Genomic DNA, 6,140 nt, shown 5'->3' with positions numbered 1-6,140 from the left:
CCATTGCCTCCTCAGGAAGCATGTCAACATGTCTAAATGCATTGCGTTTTCATTTTCCTGGCAGTGGTGGGGCATCTTTTGGACTGGATTCAAAAGTTTTACCACAAAGCATGGTGGTGCACTTCTGTAATCTCAGCACTCAGAAGGCTGAGGCAGGAGGATTGCCAGGAGTTCAAGGCCAGCCTGGGCTCTTGTCTCCAAAAAAAATTTTTTTAAACTTTTACTGCCTTTGGTCTCACACTTTGGACTCAACTCTGGCTGCCTCTGTAATCTTTTTTGCTGGGAAACCCGCTGTTTAGAATGGAAATGGTGGACCAGGGATTTAGCTCAGTGGTTCCACCACCTGCCTCGCAAGCACAAGGTCCTGAGTTCAATCCCTGGTACCAAAAAAAAAGAATGGAGGCCAGGGGTTTAGCTCAGTGGTTCCAGTGCCTGCCTTGCAAGCGCAAGGTCCAGAGTTCAATATCCTGTACCAAAAAAAAACAACAACAAAAAAGAATGGAAATGGTTCGTGCTGTGATGGCCTGAATCCTGTCCTTGGTTGTGATGAAATGGGACTGTACGGGAGCTCAGCCAAGTCACTGTTCTACCTCAGTTTCCTCACTTGCTGGACTGTAGTACATCGTACTGTTGGGAAGGCAGCGTAGCATTGTTGGTTAAGAACCTGGACTCTGGCTTTCCCTGGCGTGATTTCGACCTGTGCATCTGTTCTCTGGGGGAGTAGCTGTTTATTTCCATCTGCGTTCTCTTCCGCCTAAGTGTGTGCCACCACTCCATGGAAGATTCCATAGATATGGACATGAGCCCCCTGAGGCCCCAGAACTGTCTTTTTTTTGGTACCAGGGATTGAACTCGGGTCCTTGTGCTTGCGAGGCAGGTGGTAGAACCACTGAGCTAAATCCCCAGACCTACCAGAACTGTCTTTTCAGTTGTGAACTAAAGGCTGACAAAGATTATCACTTTAAGCTGGATAATGATGAAATGAGCACCAGTTGTCATTAAGAATGGTCAGTTTAGGGGCTGGTGCAAAGGATGAATTGCACATTGTGGAAGCAGAGCCAATGAATAACTAAGGCAGTCCAATTAAAGTAACACTAGCAACTTTGAAAATGTCTGTACAGCCAATAGTTTCCCTTGGGGGCTTTGAAATTACACCACCTGTTGTCTTAAGGTTGAAGTGTGGTTCAAGGGCTGTGCATTTTAGTGGACAGTGGAGGAAGATGTAGAATCAGAGGAGGAGGAGGAGGATGTAAAACTCTTAAGTACACCTGGAAAGTGATCTGCCCCTGGAAGTGGTAGCAAGGTTCCACAGAAAAAAGTAAAACTAGCTGCTGATGAAGATGATGACAATGATGAAGATGATGACGATGTTGATTTTGATGAGGAAACTGAAGAGAAAGCACCAGTGAAGAAATCAATATGAGATAGTCCAGCCAAAATTGCACAGAAATCAAACCAGAATGGAAGACTCAAAACCATCCACACAAAGATCAAAAGGTCAAGAATCCTTCAAAAAACAAGAAAAGATTCCTAAAACACCCAAAGGACCTAGTTCTGTAGAAGATATTAAAGCAAGCAAGTATAGAAAAGGGTGGTTCTCTTCCCAAAGTGGAAGCCAAGTTCATCAATTAAGTGAAGAATTGCTTCCGGATGACTGACCAGGAGGCTATTCAAGATCTCTGGCAGTGGAGGAAGTCTCTTTAAGAAAACAATTTAAATGGTTTGTTAAAATTTTCTGTCTTATTTCATTTCTGTAAGAGTTGATACCTGGATATCCTTTTTTTTTTTTTGGTACCAGATCGAACTTGGGACCTTGCCTGCGAGTCAGGTGGTGGAACCACTGAGCTAAATCCCCAGCCCTGGATATCCTTTTTATAATCCAAAGTGAGAACTTTCCCTACCGTGTTTGATAAATTTTTTTTTTTTGGGTATGGGGGATCAAACTCATGTCCTTGGGCTTGCAAGGCAGGCGGCAGAACCACTGACCTAAATCCCCGGCCCATGTGTTTGATAAATGTTGTCCAGGTTCCATTGCCAAGAATGTGTTGTCCAAAATGCCTGTTTAGTTTTTAAAGACGGAACTCCACCCTTTGCTTGGTTTTAAGTGTGTATGAAATGTTATGATAGGACATAGTAGTGGTGGTCAGATATGGCGATGGAGGGGAGACAAAAAGATACATATGAAATAAGCTCAATATTTTAATTAAAAAAAAAAACCGAACCTGGACTCTGTAGCCAGGTGCCTGTATTCAAATATTCAGGTCATGGCTCCTCCTGCTTATTAGCTGTGTGAGCTTGGGGAAGTTACTTAGCCTCTCTGTTCCTCTTTTTGTCCTCTCTCTCCTGTACTTGGGATTAAACCCAGGGCCTTCACACTGAGCTTGATCCTCAATCCTTTTTATTTTTTACTTTGAAACAAGGTCTCACAGAGTAGTCTCAGGCTGAGCTGGAACTTGTGACCCTCTTGCCTCAGCCTCCCGAGTAGCTGGATATGCATGCACCATTATGCCCCGCTGGTCCCTCCATTCTGTGGTGGCGATAATACTTACCTTTTTAGGGTCATTGTAAAGACTGAAGAGTTAATATAGGTTATCTCTTATCCAACATGTTTGGGGCCAGAAATAAGGATTTCAGATTTCAGAGATTTTTCAGATTTTGTAATATTTGCATAGATGTTACTGACTAATCCAAAAATCTGAAAATCACAGATACTGCAAAAGCTGATACTCACACTCAAAAAAAGTTTTGAGTTTTAAGGTTAGAGGTGCTCATGGCTGGGGATTTAGCTCAGTGGTTCTGGCGCCTGTCTTGCAAGCACAAGGTCCTGAGTTCGATCCCCAGTGACAAAAAAAAAAAGATTAGAGGTGCTCAAACTGAATATCCAAAGGATATAAAACAACCAGGTGTGGTGGCACATGCATATAATCCCAGCACTTGAGAGGTGAGGCAGAAGGATTGCCCTGAGTATGAGGCCAGCCTGTGCTGCTTAGTGAGTACAAGACCAGTCTAAACTACACGGTAAGACCTTGTCTCAAACACCCACCTCCAAAAAAAAGGATATAAAACAGTACCTGACATATCGTTAAGTGTTAGATATTATTGTTATTATTATTACTACAGTATAAGTGTCATGGGTTATATCTAGCTATCTCCCCAGACCTTCACAAGCTCATAGGTGGGGCTTTTGGGAGTGACTAGATCATGGGTGTGTGGTACTGGATTGGTTCCCTGATTGGTTTAGCATAGTTCTGGGTGTGAATGATTGACTTTCTGAAGAGGGAATAGGCTTATAGCCTGGGGGGGATAAAAAGTGAAAGAGAAGGAAGTCTCCATGGTTCCTGCCTACCATGCCGTGGACTGTTCCTCTTTTGCAGTTCTCCTCTGCCATGCCTTAGAGGCAGCCAGCTACAGACTGAAACCTCTACAAACTGTGAGCCAAAATCAGCCTTTGTTCCATTAACTTGTGGGTGTTAGGTATTTTGTCCTAGCAACAGGAAAGTAACTAAGATGGTAAGTATCCAATGAATTTATATTGTAAAAGTGCTTTGAAAGTGAAAAGTGATATCCACCCTGTGACTGTTCCTGTTACCAAAGGTATGAACAGTGGGATTGGCTCTTCTTACCGGCAGGCCAAAGGAGGATTTCTGGAGCTTCATCTTTCCAGAGCCCTGCTCAGCTGCCTTGCCCAGCCATTCCTTGCCCACAGACTGGTAGGCTCCAGGTCTCATTCAGAGCCTGCCACATGGCAAGTTAGAAATGGAAGACACTGTGTTCCCAGGGGCTGACTTCACTTGCCCCACAAGGAGATGACTGGGAGACTTGGGCAGCAGCAGGACGAGGACAGCCCCAGGCATGAGACAAAGACCTGACAAGGAGTTCAGAGAAGCCTGGCTCTTGTGCCAGCCCTGTGAGGCTCAGGTGCCTGGTCCCTCAGGTCTCTAAGGCAGGAACAAAAGTTTGTCCTGCTGGCGTCACAATGTCTCAAAGAAAGTCAGCGTTAGTGGATCCCAATGCGAACAAGAAAGGCACCCTTGAGAACTGAGTGAGTTCCCACTCCTGAGCCTCCTCAGAGTGAGCTGTTTTAGGGGCTCGGGAGCTGTGGGTGCACAGAGACCTCTTCAGGCCCTGGAGTCCTTGCTGCCTCTCTATTTGCCCTGTCTGACTTTTGTGTGCCATTGCTCTCCTCACAGCGCTCATCCAAGGCCCCTTGGTCTGCCCAGGGCCCTGTGCGCTGCTATCTGGAGTCTGAGGAGGGCGCTGTTGCTCTTTAGCCCTCTGTGCGCACCTCACGTCATACAGGTGTTTTCATAGTGGGAGCCAAGTCCTCTGTGTTCTCTGTGAGTGATACTGGGCGAAGGGATAACCGCTCCATTTCTCAGCCGGGTGTGGTCGTACACACACCATAATCCCAGGACTCAGGAGGCTGAGACGGGAGGATGACTATGAGTCTGAGGGCAGCCGGGGCTACATGGTGAGTTCAAGACCAGCCTAAAGTCCACAGAGAGCCCCTGTCTCAAAAAAAAAAAAAAGAAAGAAAGAAAGAAAAAAGAAAGAAAAAGAAAAGAAAAGAAAACCATTTCTACAATGGAGAGGCTGTCCTTAGGGTTTACTCTAACAAAATTTGGTGCGAATGATCTTATGTGCCTCATACTGTCCAGGCAACTGGTGGCTTTCCCTTTCTCTCCCTGGGAGGAGTGTGAAACATCCTGTCAGGAAGGGGCCAGACTAAGCCTATTCCTATGATGCAGCATCAGGAATCAGCCCTGCAGCCCTTTTTTTTTTTTTGGTATGGGGAATCAATCTCAGGTCCTGGCACTTGTGAAGCAGGCACAGTGCCACTGAGCTAAATCCCCGGCCCTCTTAAGGTGCTTTTATACCCTACCTTTTTTTTTTTTTTTTTTTTTAATACCCTACCTTTTGAACCTAGGACTTCATTCAACCCAGAGAGCCCCCTAGTGCAAAAACCAGTTTATTTAGTTAGCTTATGAGTGGGGCAGCTGTTATGGAGTAGCTGCTTCTAAAACTGGCTCATCAATTGAACCAGTAGGGAAAGAAACATGCTCAGCAGAACAAGTGTGGGCCACTTAAAAGTAAGAAGAGAAGCACACTCTGCAGGATGAGAGTGGACTCAGCACTCAGTGGCACCAGTCTTTCCTCAGGCTGACATCAGATCTAGGCCCACCTGTCTTGATTTCTCTGAAGAATTGAAGATAGCACTATCTGATTGGTCTGAGGTGCAGGGCTTATGTGCATGTCCTGGGTCTCTGTGATTGACAGGTTACTCACTTGCCCAGCCAGCAGGCCATGCCCTAATCTCCTGCCTCATTCAAGATAAACTGCACCTCTAGCTCTTCCCCTCTTTTGAGGCAGGGTCTTGCTAAATCACTAAATTGTCCAGGCTGAGCTCAGATTTCTGATCCTTCTGTCTCAGCTTCCCAGTGCTGGGACTACAGGTGTGTGCTAACACATCTTGTTTTTTTCCATTTTGAGACAGAATCTCCAGTTCAGGCTGGTCTTGAACTCATTATGTAGCCCAGGCTGGCCTCAAACCCACAAAGATCCTCCTGCCTCAGCCTCCCAAGTGCTGGGATTCCAGGAATGTACCACCACATCTGGCTTAGACCTACTTATGTTGAATGAACTATACTTGTTCTTGGCCCTGCAGACAGCAGCAATTTATTCAAAGGTTGTGTTTGTAGCTTGTCTCATAACGTATCGTATCTGGGAACTCAGGTAACACTGATGCTGCTGTGAAGGAGGTGTCCCTAGAGCACTTTGGTCTCCATATTAGAACTACATGAGCTGGGTGGATTCTAATTGTAGGGAAAATGTAGTTGCAGCCCCAACCACAGGCACCTCTCCAAACCTTCCTTGCAAAAAACTACCCCTGCCAGGAGTGCTGGCACATGCCTGTAATCCCAGCACTTGGGAGGCTGAAGCAAGAAGATTGACAGGAGTTCGAGGCCAGCCTGGGCTACACAGTGAATTCAAGGCCAGCCTGAACTACATAGTGAGATACTTGGGAAATAGCCTCCCTCCTGTCAGACAGCAATGTCAGCTCCTCAGACAGGCAAAACCCCACATTAGGTGACTCTGGCAGACCCCACTGTGGAGTTGTGGGTCCCCTCCAAGTCATCCTC

The 6,140-nt window shown here is 46.1% G+C and overlaps 1 pseudogene; it reads left to right on the top strand.

The window, feature by feature from the left end:
* The first annotated feature begins 961 nt into the window (after window positions 1-961).
* On the top strand, window positions 962-2,226 carry LOC101726010 (nucleophosmin pseudogene; annotated as a pseudogene).
* Window positions 2,227-6,140: the final 3,914 nt, after the last annotated feature.

Source organism: Heterocephalus glaber, unplaced genomic scaffold (genome assembly GCF_053883595.1).
Source record: "Heterocephalus glaber isolate CG9 unplaced genomic scaffold, H.glaber_assembly_v1.0 deba00001497, whole genome shotgun sequence".
In the NCBI taxonomy this organism is placed as follows: domain Eukaryota; kingdom Metazoa; phylum Chordata; class Mammalia; order Rodentia; family Bathyergidae; genus Heterocephalus; species Heterocephalus glaber.
Note: the sequence above shows the minus strand (reverse complement) of the source record. Positions and strands in the feature narration are given on the sequence as shown.